Here is an 18,267-nt window from a genome sequence, read left to right as displayed (position 1 = left end):
ACCCATCCCACATCGCCAACACTTCACCTGATGAAGGAGAAAGCCTCCGAAAGCTTGTGATTTTCAAATAAAACTGTTGGACTATAACCTGGTGTTGTAAGATTCCTTACATTTGTCAACCCCAGTCCATCACCGGCATCTCCACATCATGCTTAAGAGAAGGTAGGAGTTATAGTTAAGGTTTGAAGTTGTTAAAGTCAATATTAAGGCCAGAGGGCTGCAAAGTGCCTAAAAGAAAGATAAGATGTTGTGCCTTAAGCTTGTGTTGAGTTTCATTGGAACAGTGTAGAAGGCCAAAGACAGGGAGGTCAGAGTGGGAGTGAGATGGGGAAATGAAGAGACAAACAACAGGAGCTCAGGTCACACTTGTGGACACAACGGAGGTGTTCAGCAAAGTCGTCTCATATTCTGCGTTTGGTCTCCCCGATGTAGATGAAGCTGCACCGCGATCAAGAAATATTAGGTTGGAAGAAGTAATTAGAAATTGCTGTCTTGTCCAGAAGGATGTTTGGGGCTCCGGACATTGATGTAGCAGGAGGTGAATGGGAAGGTGTTGTATCTTTTGCGCTTGCATGGGAAGGTGCCAGGGAAGGAGGGCAGATGGTAGGCGTAATGGAAGAGTGAACCAGGTGTCATGGGACAAAACGGACTGTCCCTCCGGAAGGTGGAGAGAGGTGGGGTTGGGGAAGATTGTTTGATGATGGGATCATGTTGCAGATGGTGGAAGATGACCTGTTGAACGTGGAAGCTGGTTGGGTAGAAAGTGAGGACAAAGGGAACCCTAACACGATTTGGATGAGGGAAGGGGGGAAAGGATGAGGGCAGAAGTGTGGAAATAGGACGGACCTGGTCGAAGATACTGTCTACTGTGAAAATAGACTTTTCGGAAGTTCTGGTGTGGAGGTAGCATCCTCAGAACTGATGCTGCCTGACCTGCTGAGTATTTTTAGGATTTGGTGTTTTACAGGGACCTGGATGTAAGAGGCGAGCGGCCCACACATAAAGTGGGAACGGAGAGAACAGAAGCGGACTACATATAGATTTTAATCTACATATACATTTCGGAAGGACAGGAAGCTAGGAAAAGGTGGAGCAGTAGCTCTGTTAATTAAGGATGACATGAGTATAATAGAGAGAAATGGCCTTAGATACCAAGATGTAGAGTCAGTTTAGGTAGAGATAATAAATAGCAAAGGCAAGAAGTCACTTGTGGGAGTAGTTTATAGGCCCCCTAACAGTAACCACACTGTAGGACAGGGTATACAGGAAGAAATAATAGGGGCTTGTGAGAAAGGAACAGCGATAATCATGGGTGATTTTAATCTGCACATAGATTGGAAGAAACTGATTGGCAAAGGTAGCCTGGAAGATGAGTTCATAGAGTGCTTTCGGGACAGTTTCTTAGAGCAGCACTTTCTAGAGCCAACTAGAGAACAGGCTATTCTAGATCTGGTAATGTGTAATGAGACAGGATTAATTAATGACCTCATTGTAAAGGAGCCTCTAGGTAGCAGTGATCACAATATGATTGAATTTCGCATTCAGTTTGAGGGAGAGAAGAGTAAGACTAAGACTAGTGTTTTAAACTTAAATAAGGGCAATTTTGAGGGCACGAAGACAGAGCTGACTAAAGTGAACTGGGAACGTAGGTTAAGGGATATGTCAGTAGAGATGCAGTGGCAGATATTTAATGAGATATTTCATAACACTCAGCAAAGATACATTCCAGTGAGAAAGAAAGAGTCTGGGGAAGGACGTACCATCCATGGCTAACTAAGGAAGTTAAAGATAGTATCAAATTGAAAGAAGAAGCATACAATTCCGCGAACATTAGTAGCAGGTCAGAAGATTGGACAGAAAAAACAGCAAAGAATGACTAAAAGAATAATGAGGGAGAAATTAGAGTACGAGAGAAAGCTAGCTAGAAATATAAAATCAGATAGTAAGAGTTTTTACAGGTATTTAAAAAGGAAAAGAGTAAATAAAGTGAGCGTTGGTCCTCTAGAGAGCGTGTCGGGGGAATTAATAATGGAGAATAAGGAAATGGCGGATGAATGCAACAGATATTTTGCATCTGTCTTCACTGTAAAGGATACAAATAACATGCCAGAAATAATTGTAAACCAAGAGGTGAAAGGGAGGGAGGAACTTAAAACATTTACAATCACCAGGGAAAGGGTTCTGAAAAAAATATTAGAACTAAAATCTGACAAGTCCCCAGGTCCTGACGGACTTCATCCTAGGGTCTTAAAGGAAGTGGCTGCAGAGATTTTTTTTTATTCGTTCATGGAATGTGGGCGTCACTGGCAAGGCCAGCATTTATTGTCCATCCCTAATTGCCCTTGAGAGGATGGTGGTGAGCCGCCTTCTTGAACCGCTGCAGTCCGTGTGGTGAAGGTTCTCCCACAGTGCTGTTAGGTAGGGAGTTCCAGGATTTTGACCCAGCGATGATGAAGGAACGACGATATATTTCCAAGTCGGGATGGTGTGTGACTTGGAGGGGAACGTGCAGGTGGTGTTGTTCCCATGTGCCTGCTACTCTTATCCTTCTAGGTGGTAGAGGTCGCAGGTTTGGGAGGTGCTGTCAAAGAAGCCTTGGCAAGTTGCTGCAGTGCATCCTGTGGATGGTACACACTGCAGCCACAGTGCGCCGGTGGTGAAGGGAGTGAATGTTTACGGTGGTGGATGGGGTGCCAATCAGCGGGCCGCTTTGTCCTGGATGGTGTCGAGCTTCTTGAGTGTTGTTAGAGCTGCACTCATCCAGGCACGTGGAGAGTATTCCATCACACTCCTGACTTGTGCCTTGTAAATGGTGGAAAGGCTTTGGGGAGTCAGGAGGTGAGTCACTCGCCGCAGAATACCCAGCCTCTGACCTGCTCTTGTAGCCACAGTATTTATATGGCTGGTCCAGTTAAGTTTCTGGTCAATGGTGACCCCCAGGATGTTGATGGTGGGGGATTCGGTGATGGTAATGCTGTTGAATGTCAAGGGGAGGTGGTTAGACTCTCTCTTGTTGGAGATGGTCATTGCCTGGCACTTGTCTGGCGCGAATGTTACTTGCCACTTATCAGCCCAAGCCTGTTGTACAGGTCTTGCTGCATGTGGGCACGGACTGCTTCATTATCTGAGGGGTTGCGAATGGAACTGAACACTTTGCAAATCACCAGCGAACATCCCCATTTCAGACCTTATGATGGATGAAGCAGCTGAAGATGGTTGGGTCTAGGACACTGCCCTGAGGAACTCCTGCAGCAATGTCCTGGGGCTGAGATGATTGGCCTCCAACAACCACTACCATCTTCCTTTGTGCTCGGTATGACTCCAGCCACTGGAGAGTTTTCCCCCTAATTCCCGTTGACTTCAATTAGATAGTAGATGCATTGGTATTAATTTTCCAAAATTCCCTAGATTCTGGAAGGGTCTCATCAAATTGGAAAATAGCGAATCTAACTCCTCTATTCAAGAAAGGAGAAAGACAGAAAGCAGGAAACTACAGGCAAGTTAGCTTAACATCTGTCATAGGGAAAATGCTAGAATCTATTATTAAGGAGGTTATAGCAGGGAACCTTAGAAAATCTCAATGCAATCAGACAGAGTCAACACAGTTTTGTGAAAGTGTTTGACTAATTTATTAAGAGTTCTTTGAGGAAGTAACAAGCAATGTGGATAAAGGAGATCCTGTGGATGTGGTGTACTTGGATTTCTAGAAGGCTTTTGACAAGGTGCCACATCAAAGGCTGCTACACAAAATAAGAGCTCATGGTGTAGGGGTAACATATTAGCATGGATAAAGGATCGGTTACCCTAACAGGAAACAGAGATTAGGCATAAATGGGTCATTTTCAGATTGGCAAGATGTAACGAGTGGAGTGCCAGAGGGATCAGTGCTTGGGCCTCAATTATTTACAATCTATATCAATGACTTGGATGAAGGGACCGAATGTATGGTTGCTAAATTTGCTGATGACACAAAGGTAGGTAGGAAAGTAAGTTATGAAGAGTACATAAGGAGTCCACAAAGGGATATAGATAGGTTAAGTGAGTGGGCAAAAATTTGGCAGATGGAGTATAATGTAGGAAAATGTGAACTTGTCCACTTTGGCAGGAGGAATAGAAAAGCAATATATTATTTAAATGAAGAGAGATTGCAGAACTCTGAGGTACAGATGGATCTGGGTGTCCTTGTAGATGAATCACAAAAAGTTACAGGTACAGCAAGTGATAGAAAAGCAAATGGAATGTTGTCATTTATTGCAAGGGGAATGAAATATAAAAGTAGAGATGTTTAGCTGTACAGGGCATTGGTGAGACCACATCTAGAATACTGTGTGCAGTTTTGGTCTCTTTATTTAAGAAAGGACATAATTGCTTTGGAGGCGGTTCAGAGAAGGTTCACTCGACTGATTCCTGGGATGAGGGGGTTATCTTATGAGGAAAGGTTGGACAAGTTGGGTCTGAATACACTGGAGTTTAGAAGAAAGAGAGGTGATCTTATTGAAATATATAAGATCCTGAGGGGACTAGAAGGGGTAGATGCTGAGAGGATGTTTCCCCCTGTGGGAGAAACTAGAACTAGGGGCCACAGTTTAAAAATAAGGGGTCTCCCATTTAAGGCGGAGATGAGGAGAAATTTTTTCTCTCAGAGGGTCATGAGTCTGTGGAACTCCCTTCCCCAGAAAGCGGTGAAGGCAGGGTCATTGAATATTTTTAAGGCTGAGTTAGATAGATTCCTGATTAACAAGGGTGTCAAAGGTTATAGTAGGTAGACGGGAAAGTAGGGTTGAGGTCGCAATCAGATCAGCCATGATCTTATCAAATGGCAGAGCAGGCTCGAAGGGCCGAATGGCCTACTCCTGCTCTTAATTTGTATGTTTGTACGTATGTTCGTATGGACCTGGGTGTATGAAGCGAGCGGGGCCCACATATAAAGCGGGAGCGGAGAGTGGCAGGAGCAGATCTGGGTGTGAGAGGCGAGCGGCTCAGACATAGAGCGCATGTCTTCACAAAAGAGGGGAATGATGCAGACATTGTAGTTAAGGAGGAGGAGTGTGAAATATTGGATGGGATAAACATAGTGAGAGAGGAAGTATTAAGGGGCTTAGCATCTTTGAAAGTAGATAAATCACCAGGCCCGGATGAAATGTATCCCAGGCTGTTAAGAGAAGCAAGGGGGGAAATAGCGGAGGCTCTGACCATCCTTTTCCAATCCTCCCTGGCTACAGGGGTGGTGCCGGAGGATTGGAGGACTGCTAACGTTGTACCGTTGTTTAAAAAGGGAGAAAGAGATAGACTGAGTAATTATAGGCCAGTCAGTCTAACCTCGGTGGTGGGCAAATTATTGGAATCAATTCTGAAGGACAGCATAAATCGTCATTTAGAAAGGCACGGGTTAATCAAGGACAGTCAGCATGGATTTGTTAAGGGAAGGTCGTGTCTGACTAACTTGATTGAATTTTTCAAGCAGGTAACAAGGAGGTTCGATGAGGGTAACACGTTTCATGTATTGTACATGGATTTTAGCAAGGCTTTTAACAAGGTCCCACATGGCGGACTGGTCAAAAAAGTAAAAGCCCATGAGATCCAAGGGAAAGTGGCTAGTTGGATCCAAAATTGGCTAAGCTGCAGGAAGCAAAGGGTAATGGTTGACCGGTGTTTTTGCGAATGGAAGGCTGTTTCCAGTGGGGTCCCACAAGGTCCCTTGCTTTTTGTGGTATATATTAATGATCTGAACTTGAATGTGGGGGGCTTGATCAAGAAGTTGGCAGATGATACAAAAATTGGCCAGTGGTTGATAGTGAGGAGGAAAGCTGTGGACTGCAGGAAGATATCAATGGACTGGTCAGGTGGGCAGAAGAGTGGCAAATGGAATTCAATCCAGAGAACTGTGAGGTAATGTATTTGAGGAGGGTAAATAAGGCAAGGGAGTACACAATAAATGGGAGGATACTGAGAGGCGTAGAGGAACAAAGGGACCTTGGAGTGCAAGTTCACAGATCCCTGAAGGTAGCAGGACAGGTAGATAAGGTGATTAAAAAGGCATACGGGATACTTTCCTTTATTAGCCGAGGCATATAAAAGCAGGGAGGTTATGCAAGAACTGTATAAAGCATTGGTTAGGCCAGAGCTTGAGTACTACACACAGTTCTGATCACCACATTACAGGAAAGATGTGATTGCACTAGAGAGGGTATGGAGTAGATTTACTAGGATGTTGCCAGGGCTGGAGAATTTTAGCGATGAGAAAAGATTGGATAGGCTGGGGTTATTTTCTTTGGAACAAAGGAGGCTGAAGGGAGATTTAATGAGGTATATAAGATTATGAGGGGACTAGATAGAGTGGACAGGGAGGACCGATTTCTCTTAGCAAATGGGTCAGTGTCCAGGGGGCATAGATTTAAAGTAATTGGTAGAAGGATTAGAGGGGAGTTGAGGAGAATTTTTTTCACCCAGAGCGTGGTATGGGTCTGGAACTCACTGTCTGGAAGGGTGGTAGAGGCAGAAAGCCACAACTCATTTAAAAAGTACTTGGACGTGCGCTTGAAGTGCCGTAACCCACAGGGCTACCGATCAAGTGCTGGAAAGTGGGATTAAGCTGGAAAGCTCTTTTTTGGCCGGCACGGACATAGAATCATAGAAGTTTACAACATGGAAACAGGCCCTTCGGCCCAACATGTCCATGTCGCCCAGTTTATACCACTAAGCTAGTCCCAATTGCCTGCACATGGCCCATATCCCTCTATACCCATCTTACCCATGTAACTGTCCAGATGCTTTTTAAAAGACAAAATTGTACCCGCCTCTACTACTGCCTCTGGCAGCTCGTTCCAGACACTCACCACCCTTTGAGTGAAAAAATTGCCCCTCTGGACCCTTTTGTATCTCTCCCCTCTCACCTTAAATCTATGTCCCCTCGTTATAGACTCCCCTACCTTTGGGAAAATATTTTGACTATCTACCTTATATATGCCCCTCATTATTTTATAGACTTGTATAAGATCACCCCTCAACCTCCTACTCTCCAGGGAAAAAAGTCCCAGTCTATCTAACCTCTCCCTGTAAGTCAAACCATCAAATCCCGGCAGCATCCTAGTAAATCTTTTCTGCACTCTTTCTAGTTTAATAATATCCTTTCTATAATAGGGTGACCAGAACTGTACACAGTATTCCAAGTGTGGCCTAACTAATGTCTTGTACAACTTCAACAAGACATCCCAACTCCTGTATTCAATGTTCTGACCAATGAAACCAAGCAAGCTGAATGCCTTCTTCACCACCCTATCCACCTGTGACTCCACTTTCAAGGAGCTATGAACCTGTACTCCTAGATCTCTTTGTTCTATAACTCTCCCCAACGCCCTACCATTAACGGAGTAGGTCCTGGCCCGATTCGATCCCCCAAAATGCATCACCTCACATTTATCTAAATTAAACTCCATCTGCCATTCATCGGCCCACTGGCCCAATTTATCAAGATCCCGTTGCATGATGGGCCGAATGGCCTACTTTTGTGCCGTTACTTTCTATGATTCTATGAAAGCGGGAGTGGAGAGCGGACCTGGGTGTGAGAGGCGAGTGGATCACACGTAAAGTGGGAGCGGAGAGAGCAGGAAAGGACCTGGGTGTGAGAGGCGAGTGGATCACACGTAAAGTGGGAGCGGAGAGAGCAGGAGCGGACCTGGGTGTGAGAGGGGAGTGGATCACACGTAAAGTGGGAGCGGAGAGAGCAGGAGAGGACCTGGGTGTGAGAGGGGAGTGGACCACACGTAAAGTGGGAGCGGAGAGAGCAGGAGAGGACCTGGGTGTGAGAGGGGAGTGGATCACACGTAAAGTGGGAGCGGAGAGAGCAGGAGAGGACCTGGGTGTGAGAGGGGAGTGGATCACACGTTAAGGTGGGAGTGGAGAGAGCAGGAGAGGACCTGGGTGTGAGAGGGGAGTGGATCACACGTTAAGGTGGGAGTGGAGAGAGCAGGAGAGGACCTGGGTGTGAGAGGGGAGTGGAACACACGTAAAGTGGGAGCGGAGAGAGCAGGAGAGGACCTGGGTGTGAGAGGAGAGTGGATCACACGTAAAGTGGGAGCGGAGAGAGCAGGAAAGGACCTGGGTGTGAGAGGGGAGTGGATCACACGTAAAGTGGGAGCGGAGAGAGCAGGAGAGGACCTGGGTGTGAGAGGGGAGTGAATCACACGTAAAGTAGGAGCGGAGAGAGCAGGAGAGGACGTGGGTGTGAGAGGCGAGTGGAACACACGTAAAGTGGGAGCGGAGAGAGCAGGAGAGGACCTGGGTGTGAGAGGGGAGTGAATCACACGTAAAGTAGGAGCGGAGAGAGCAGGAGCGGACCTGGGTGTGAGAGGGGAGTGGATCACACGTAAAGTGTGTTCGCAGAGAGCAGGTTAGGACCTGGGTGTGAGAGGGGAGTGGATCACACGTAAAGTGGGAGTGGAGAGAGCAGGAGTTGACCCGGGTGTGAGAGGGGAGTGGATCACACGTAAAGTGGGAGCGGAGAGAGCAGGGGAGGACCTGGGTGTGAGAGGGGAGTGAATCACACGTAAAGTGGGAGCGGAGAGAGCAGGAGCGGACCTGGGTGTGAGAGGTGAGTGAATCACACGTAAAGTGGGAGCGGAGAGAGCAGGGGAGGACCTGGGTGTGAGAGGGGAGTGAATCACACGTAAAGTGGGAGCGGAGAGAGCAGGAGCGGACCTGGGTGTGAGAGGCGAGTGGAACACACGTAAAGTGGGAGTGGAGAGAGCAGGAGTTGACCCGGGTGTGAGAGGGGAGTGGATCACACGTAAAGTGGGAGCGGAGAGAGCAGGGGAGGACCTGGGTGTGAGAGGTGAGTGAATCACACGTAAAGTGTGATCGCAGAGAGCAGGAGTGGACCTGGGTGTGAGAGGGGAGTGAATCACACGTAAAGTGGGAGCGGAGAGAGCAGGAGCGGACCTGGGTGTGAGAGGCGAGTGAATCACACGTAAAGTGGGAGCGGAGAGAGCAGGAGCGGACCTGGGTGTGAGAGGCGAGTGGAACACACGTAAAGTGGGAGCGGAGAGAGCAGGAGCGGACCTGGGTGTGAGAGGCGAATGGATCACACGTAAAGTGGGAACGAAGAGAGCAGGAGAGGACCTGGGTGTGAGAGGGGAGTGGATCACACGTAAAGTGGGAGCGGAGAGAGCAGGAGAGGACCTGGGTGTGAGAGGCGAATGGATCACACGTAAAGTGGGAACGAAGAGAGCAGGAGAGGACCTGGGTGTGAGAGGGGAGTGAATCACACGTAAAGTAGGAGCGGAGAGAGCAGGAGTGGACCTGGGTGTGAGAGGGGAGTGGATCACACGTAAAGTGGGAGCGGAGAGAGCAGGAGTGGACCTGGGTGTGAGAGGGGAGTGGATCACACGTAAAGTGGGAGCGGAGAGAGCAGGAGCGGACCTGGGTGTGAGAGGCGAGTGGAACACACGTAAAGTGGGAGCGGAGAGAGCAGGAGCGGACCTGGGTGTGAGAGGCGAATGGATCACACGTAAAGTGGGAACGAAGAGAGCAGGAGAGGACCTGGGTGTGAGAGGGGAGTGGATCACACGTAAAGTGGGAACGAAGAGAGCAGGAGAGGACCTGGGTGTGAGAGGGGAGTGGATCACACGTAAAGTGGGTTCGCAGAGAGCAGGAGAGGACCTGGGTGTGAGAGGCGAGTGAATCACACGTAAAGTGGGAGCGGAGAGAGCAGGAGAGGACCTGGGTGTGAGAGGGGAGTGGATCACACGTAAAGTGGGAGCGGAGAGAGCAGGAGAGGACCTGGGTGTGAGAGGGGAGTGAATCACACGTAAAGTGGGAGCGGAGAGAGCAGGAGCGGACCTGGGTGTGAGAGGCGAGTGGATCACACGTAAAGTGGGAGCGAAGAGAGCAGGAGAGGACCTGGGTGTGAGAGGGGAGTGGATCACACGTAAAGTGGGAGCGGAGAGAGCAGGGGAGGACCTGGGTGTGAGAGGGGAGTGGATCACACGTAAAGTGGGAGCGGAGAGAGCAGGGGAGGACCTGGGTGTGAGAGGGGAGTGGATCACACGTAAAGTGGGGGCGGAGAGAGCAGGAGAGGACCTGGGTGTGAGAGGGGAGTGGATCACACGTAAAGTGGGAGCGGAGAGAGCAGGAGAGGACCTGGGTGTGAGAGGGGAGTGGATCACACGTGAAGTGGGAGCGGAGAGAGCAGGAGAGGACCTGGGTGTGAGAGGGGAGTGGATCACACGTAAAGTGGGAGCGGAGAGAGCAGGAGTTGACCTGGGTGTGAGAGGGGAGTGGATCACACGTAAAGTGGGAGCGGAGAGAGCAGGAGAGGACCTGGGTGTGAGAGGGGAGTGGATCACACGTAAAGTGGGAGCGGAGAGAGGAGGAGAGGACCTGGGTGTGAGAGGGGAGTGGATCACACGTAAAGTGGGAGCGGTGAGAGCAGGAGAGGACCTGGGTGTGAGAGGGGAGTGGATCACACGTAAAGTGGGGGCGGAGAGAGCAGGAGAAGACCTGGGTGTGAGAGGGGAGTGGATCACACGTAAAGTGGGAGCGGAGAGAGCAGGAGAGGACCTGGGTGTGAGAGGGGAGTGGATCACACGTAAAGTGGGAGCGGAGAGAGCAGGAGAGGACCTGGGTGTGAGAGGCGAGTGGACCACACGTAAAGTGGCTGCGGAGAGAGCAGGAGCGGACCTGGGTGTGAGAGGGGAGTGGATCACACGTAAAGTGGGAGCGGAGAGAGCAGGAGAGGACCTGGGTGTGAGAGGGGAGTGGATCACACGTAAAGTGGGGGCGGAGAGAGCAGGAGAAGACCTGGGTGTGAGAGGGGAGTGGATCACACGTAAAGTGGGAGCGGAGAGAGCAGGAGAGGACCTGGGTGTGAGAGGGGAGTGGATCACACGTAAAGTGGGAGCGGAGAGAGCAGGAGAGGACCTGGGTGTGAGAGGGGAGTGGATCACACGTAAAGTGGGAGCGGAGAGAGCAGGGGAGGACATGGGTGTGAGAGGGGAGTGGATCACACGTAAAGTGGGGGCGGAGAGAGCAGGAGTGGACCTGGGTGTGAGAGGGGAGTGGATCACACGTAAAGTGGGGGCGGAGAGAGCAGGAGAGGACCTGGGTGTGAGAGGGGAGTGGATCACACGTAAAGTGGGGGCGGAGAGAGCAGGAGAAGACCTGGGTGTGAGAGGGGAGTGGATCACACGTAAAGTGGGAGCGGAGAGAGCAGGAGAGGACCTGGGTGTGAGAGGGGAGTGAATCACACGTAAAGTGGGAGCGGAGAGAGCAGGAGCGGACCTGGGTGTGAGAGGCGAGTGGATCACACGTAAAGTGGGAGCGAAGAGAGCAGGAGAGGACCTGGGTGTGAGAGGGGAGTGGATCACACGTAAAGTGGGAGCGGAGAGAGCAGGGGAGGACCTGGGTGTGAGAGGGGAGTGGATCACACGTAAAGTGGGAGCGGAGAGAGCAGGGGAGGACATGGGTGTGAGAGGGGAGTGGATCACACGTAAAGTGGGGGCGGAGAGAGCAGGAGAGGACCTGGGTGTGAGAGGGGAGTGGATCACACGTAAAGTGGGGGCGGAGAGAGCAGGAGAGGACCTGGGTGTGAGAGGGGAGTGGATCACACGTAAAGTGGGAGCGGAGAGAGCAGGAGAGGACCTGGGTGTGAGAGGGGAGTGGATCACACGTGAAGTGGGAGCGGAGAGAGCAGGAGAGGACCTGGGTGTGAGAGGGGAGTGGATCACACGTAAAGTGGGAGCGGAGAGAGCAGGAGAGGACCTGGGTGTGAGAGGGGAGTGGATCACACGTAAAGTGGGAGCGGAGAGAGCAGGAGTTGACCTGGGTGTGAGAGGGGAGTGGATCACACGTAAAGTGGGAGCGGAGAGAGCAGGAGAGGACCTGGGTGTGAGAGGGGAGTGGATCACACGTAAAGTGGGAGCGGAGAGAGGAGGAGAGGACCTGGGTGTGAGAGGGGAGTGGATCACACGTAAAGTGGGAGCGGTGAGAGCAGGAGAGGACCTGGGTGTGAGAGGGGAGTGGATCACACGTAAAGTGGGGGCGGAGAGAGCAGGAGAAGACCTGGGTGTGAGAGGGGAGTGGATCACACGTAAAGTGGGAGCGGAGAGAGCAGGAGAGGACCTGGGTGTGAGAGGGGAGTGGATCACACGTAAAGTGGGAGCGGAGAGAGCAGGAGAGGACCTGGGTGTGAGAGGCGAGTGGACCACACGTAAAGTGGCTGCGGAGAGAGCAGGAGCGGACCTGGGTGTGAGAGGGGAGTGGATCACACGTAAAGTGGGAGCGGAGAGAGCAGGAGAGGACCTGGGTGTGAGAGGGGAGTGGATCACACGTAAAGTGGGGGCGGAGAGAGCAGGAGAAGACCTGGGTGTGAGAGGGGAGTGGATCACACGTAAAGTGGGAGCGGAGAGAGCAGGAGAGGACCTGGGTGTGAGAGGGGAGTGGATCACACGTAAAGTGGGAGCGGAGAGAGCAGGAGAGGACCTGGGTGTGAGAGGGGAGTGGATCACACGTAAAGTGGGAGCGGAGAGAGCAGGGGAGGACATGGGTGTGAGAGGGGAGTGGATCACACGTAAAGTGGGAGCGGAGAGAGCAGGGGAGGACATGGGTGTGAGAGGGGAGTGGATCACACGTAAAGTGGGAGCGGAGAGAGCAGGAGAGGACCTGGGTGTGAGAGGGGAGTGGATCACACGTAAAGTGGGAGCGGAGAGAGCAGGGGAGGACATGGGTGTGAGAGGGGAGTGGATCACACGTAAAGTGGGAGCGGAGAGAGCAGGAGTGGACCTGGGTGTGAGAGGGGAGTGAATCACACGTAAAGTGGGAGCGGAGAGAGCAGGGGAGGACATGGGTGTGAGAGGGGAGTGGATCACACGTAAAGTGGGGGCGGAGAGAGCAGGAGTGGACCTGGGTGTGAGAGGGGAGTGGATCACACGTAAAGTGGGGGCGGAGAGAGCAGGAGAGGACCTGGGTGTGAGAGGGGAGTGGATCACACGTAAAGTGGGGGCGGAGAGAGCAGGAGAAGACCTGGGTGTGAGAGGGGAGTGGATCACACGTAAAGTGGGAGCGGAGAGAGCAGGAGAGGACCTGGGTGTGAGAGGGGAGTGGATCACACGTAAAGTGGGGGCGGAGAGAGCAGGAGAGGACCTGGGTGTGAGAGGGGAGTGGATCACACGTAAAGTGGGAGCGGAGAGAGCAGGAGAGGACCTGGGTGTGAGAGGGGAGTGGATCACACGTAAAGTGGGGGCGGAGAGAGCAGGAGCGGACCTGGGTGTGAGAGGGGAGTGGATCACACGTAAAGTGGGAGCGGAGAGAGCAGGAGAGGACCTGGGTGTGAGAGGGGAGTGGATCACACGTAAAGTGGGGGCGGAGAGAGCAGGAGAGGACCTGGGAAATCAAAAAAAAGTCAAAAATGACGTCACAAGACAGCAGGTAGGTGATTGGCTAGTGAGTATTACAGATTTTTTTTGCTCTCTAAGTTAGGGCAGTGTGTTAAACTATAAGCTGGGAAACTATAACTGGTACTTTATTAAATTGATAACTTAAAGTAGATAAACTAATTCGTTAATTGAACTAAAAATATCGAGTTAATTTAAACTTTAACTAATTAAATATATAAAACTAGGCTAGATCGCGATGGCAGTGCAGGTGGTGCGTCGTAACTGCAGCATGTTGGAGTTTGTGGAGGGCAGCGTGATCCCAGGCAACCACATCTGCAATAAATGACTGCAACTCGAGGAACTTCAGCTCAGAATTGTTGGGCTGAAGTCGGAGCTGCAGACATTGCAATGCATCTGGCAGAGGGAGAGTTACCTGGACACTTTGAGTCTGGAGGTAGTCAAACCTCTTAGGTTAGGAAGTAGTTTAGATTTGGTCCATGGTCAGGGACAGGAGATGTGACTGCGAGTCAGGCAGTTATGGGGACCCAGAATGCAGTGATGGCAGAGCCTCAGCCGTTGCCCTTGTCCAACAGGTACATGGTACTTCCTACCTGTGTGGATGAGAAAAAAGGCTGCAGGGAGGATGGGCAAATTAACCACGGCACCATGGTACAGGAGGCCATTCAAGTGGGGGGAGCGAAAAGGAATCTGGTAGTGATAGGGGATTGTATAGTCAGAGGGATAGACACTGTTCTTTGCAGCTGCGGCTGGGAGTCCTGAAGGCTATGCTGCCTGCCCCGGTGCCAGGGTTAAGGATATGTCCTTGCGGCTGGAAAAGAACTTGAAGCACGAGGGGGAGGATCCAATTGTCGTGGACCACGAAAGAACCAATGACATGAGGTTCTGCTTAGGGAGTTTGAGGAGCTTGGGTCCAAATTAATAAGCAGAACCTCAAAGGTAATAATCTCTGGATTATTACCTGAACCATGCGTAAATTGGCATAGGGTCAAACAGATCAGAGAGTTAAATGCGTAGCTCAAGGAGTGGTGTGGGAAGCCAGGAGTTTCAATTCATGGGGCACGGTCACCAGTATTGGGGAAAGAGGGAGCTGTTCCGTTGGAACGGGCTCCACTTAAACCAGGCTGGGACCAGTGTCCAGGCGAATCGAATAACTAGGGCGGTAGATAGGGCTTTAAACTAAAAAGTGGGGGGAGGTTTCAGGTAAGGGTAAATTTATAAATCTGAAGAGAAAAGTCAAGGCCATAGAACAGCGTAGTGATTTGGGTAAAGATAAGCAGAGTGTGTCAGGAAGGGACAGAGAGTTTAGCGGTAATAGTCCATCAGTGAATAAGGTCAAAGCAGGGAAAAATAGTAAAAAGTTAAAATTAAAGGTGCTTTATCTGAATGCACGAAGCATTTGTAACAAGATAGACAAATCAATGGCACAAATAGGGATAAATGGGTTTGAACTAATAGCCATTACTGAGACGTGGTTGCAAGGTGACCAAGGTTGGGAACTAAATATTCCAGGGTACTTGACTTTTTGAAAAGAAAGACAAAATGGATAAGGAGTGGGGGGTAGCCCTGATAATAAAGGATGACATATAGACAGTAATGAGAAAGGATCTTGACTCAGAAAATCAGGAAGTAGAGTCAGTATGGGTGGAGATGAGAAATAACAAGGGGCAGAAAACACTGGTGGGAGTAGTTTATACGCCCCCCAACAGTAGTTATACTGTTGGACAGAGTATTAACCAAGAAATAAGAGGAGCTGGTAACAAAGGTAATGCAATAATCATGGGGGACTTTAATCTTCATACAGACTGGACAAATCAAATTGGCAAAAGTAATTTGGAGGAGGAGTTCATGTAATGCATTCGAGATAGTTTCCTAGAACTGAGGTAGATTGGGAAATTAGATTAAAAGATATGATGGTAGATAAGCAATGGCGAACATTTAAAAAAATATTTTATAATTTGCAGCGAATATACATTCCATTGAGGAATTAAAATCTCCAGGGGAAAAGTGATCCATCCGTGGCTAACTAAAGAAGTTAGGGATAGTATTAGATTAAAAGAAGAGGCTTATAATATTGCGAAGAAGAATAGCAAGCCTGAGGATTGGGAGAGTTTTAGAAACTAGTAAAGGATGACCAAAAAAATGATAAAGAGGGAGAAAATAAATATGAGAGTAAACTAACAAGAAATATAAAAACAGATTGATAGTAAGAACTTCTACAAGTATGTAAAAAGGAAGAGAATAGCGAAAGTAAACGTGGGTCCCTTAGAGTACTGGAGAAATTAATGGGACTAAAAGCCGACAAATCCCCTGGATCTGATGGCCTCCATCCTAGGGTTCTAAAAGAGGTGGCTGCAGAGATAGTGGATGCATTGGTTGTGATCTTCCAAAATTCACTAGATTCTAGAACGGTCCCAGTGGATTGGAAGGTAGCAAATGTAACACCGCTATTCAAGAAAGGAGGGAGAGAAAAAACAGGGAACTACAGGCCAGTTAGCCTGACATCAGTAGTCGGGAAAATCTATTATTAAGGACATGGTGACAGGGCATTTAAAAAATCATAATATGATTAGGCAGAGTCAACATGGTTTTATGAAAGGGAAATCATGCTTGACAAATCTATTAAGAGTTTTTTGAGGATGTAACTAGCAGGGTAGATAAAGGGGAACCAGTGTATGTAATATATTTGGATTTTCAAAAGGCATTTGATAAGGTGTCACGCAAAAGGTTGTTACACAAGATAAGGGGTCATGGGGTTGGAAGTAATATGTTAGCATGGATAGAGGATTGGTTAAAGAACAGAGAACAGGAATAAACGGGTCATTTTCATATTGGCAGGCTGTAACTAGTGGGGTGCCGCAAGGATCAGTGCTTGGGTCTCAGCTATTTACAATCTATATTAATGACTTAGATGAAGGGACCGAGTGCAATGTATTCAAGTTTGCTGATGGTACAAAACTAGGTGGGAAAGTAAGCTGTGAGGAGGACACAAACAATCTGCAAAGGGATATAGACAGGTTAAGTGACTGGGCAATAAGGTGGCAGATGGAGTATAATGAAGGGAAATGTGAGGTTATTCACTTTGGTAGGAAGAATAGAAAAACAGAATATCTTATAAGTGGTGAGAAACTATTAAATGTTGGTGTTGAGAAAGATTTGTGTGTCCTTGTACACGAAACACAGAAAGTTAACATGCAGGTACAGCAAGCAATTAGGGAGGCAAATGGTATGCTGGCCTTTATTGCAAGGGGGTTGGAGTACAAGAGTAAGGAAGTCTTGCTGCAGTTGTACAGGGCTTTGGTAAGACCAAACCTGGAGTACTGCGTACAGTTTTGGTCTTACCCAAAGAAGGATTTACTTGCCTTAGAGGCGGTGCAATGAAGGTTCACTAGATTGATTCTTGGGATGAGGGGTTGTCATATGAGGAGAGACTGAGCAGAATGGGCCTATTCTCTCTGGAGTTAAAAAGAATGAGAGGTGATCTCATTGAAACATATAAGATTCTGAGAGGGCTTGACAGGGTAGATGCTGTGAGGCTGTTTCCCCTGGGTAGAGAGTCTAGAACTAGGGAGCATAGTATCAGGATAAGGGGTGGGCCAATTAAGACTGAGATGAGGAGAAATTTCTTCACTCAAAGGGTTGTGAATATTTGAAATTCTCTACCCCAAAGGGCTGTGGATGCTGAGTCGCTGAGTATATTCAAGACTGAGATCGATAGATTTTTGGACTCTAAGGGAATCAAGGGATATGGGGATCAGGCGGGAAAGTGGAGTTGAGGTCGAAGATCAGCCTTGATCTTATTGAATGGTGGAGCAGGCTCGAGGGGCCATATGGCCTACTCCTGCTCCTATTTCTTCTGTTCTTATGTTCTTCAGTGAGGGATGTTAGTGTTTGCAAGTGGAACTGGTTTCATTGCAGGCATCCTGTATCATTATCTCAGGTCAAGTATAGCAATGGTTAGATGAAGAGTAAAGCTCTATCCACTCTGCCCCAAGAACCATTCATAATTTAAAGGCTAATGGACTTGAATCAGACAGAAAAAGGAAATAGGACGCTACTGAAATCTGACCATAACAAATAGTGAGGATCTCAATTTGTCTGAATAATTGTGGATTATCATGGGATTAGAACTAAAAGTGGCAATGTTTCATCGTGCACACTGTTCAGGTGGAGGTAAATTCAGTTTTATGACTAAATAAACTGTAAATTTTTGTTACTGTTACTGTCACTTTAACATGGCCCTGTTCTATATCTCATATTCTTGTGTCTACTTGATGTAAAAATGAGGTCTTACCCATGGGAAGGAAAAAATATTGGAGTGTTCAACTTGAACCACTTCTATGTACCTCCCAGCAGTTAGTTACAGAATTGCCTGGCAGGAAGAAATCTGATAGCCTCGCTCTACTCAGGGATACGATCTGGAGGTCTGGAGGTCCAAGATGGACCGCGTTCGCAGAGACACCATGTACAAGCCCCGAGACAAAGGGCGGAAGGCCGTCCCCAATGCCGCCCTAATCCTGATGGCCACCTTTGTGTGTGGCTGCCTCAGAATGTGTGTAGAGTCCCAGTATGCATACACCAAGTGTCACTACATGCTGAGTTTCTACCTGTCCACCACACTGAGAAGGTTGGGTCAGGCCACGCTGGCCGAGCAGACGCAGGACATCCCGTCTAGCTGGACTGTACCCCATCACCGTTCCTAGGTGGAGAAGTTCCTGAAGAGGAACCCTTTCCACCACAAAGCCGTCAGACAGTGGTAGGCACGGAATGTTCTGGGGCTCTTGCAGGGAAAGGAGGGTGAATCCGATCGGGCAGTTCCCCAACCAGACAGTCGAAGCCATTTGGCAGAACGCCTCATCACCTGAACTGACCAACAAGC

The 18,267-nt window shown here is 49.0% G+C and overlaps 1 protein-coding gene across 8 annotated transcripts in view; it reads right to left on the bottom strand.

Annotated features, from left to right (window-relative positions):
- LOC137323715 (mitogen-activated protein kinase kinase kinase 20-like) overlaps positions 1 to 18,267 on the bottom strand; it is a 151,881-nt gene that overhangs the window by 32,117 nt on the left and 101,497 nt on the right. The gene's annotated exons all lie outside the window — the stretch shown is intronic.

Source organism: Heptranchias perlo, chromosome 7 (genome assembly GCF_035084215.1).
Source record: "Heptranchias perlo isolate sHepPer1 chromosome 7, sHepPer1.hap1, whole genome shotgun sequence".
In the NCBI taxonomy this organism is placed as follows: Eukaryota; Metazoa; Chordata; class Chondrichthyes; order Hexanchiformes; family Hexanchidae; genus Heptranchias; species Heptranchias perlo.
The sequence above is the reverse complement of the archived record's forward strand: the minus strand, read 5'-3'. Positions and strand labels throughout refer to the sequence as shown.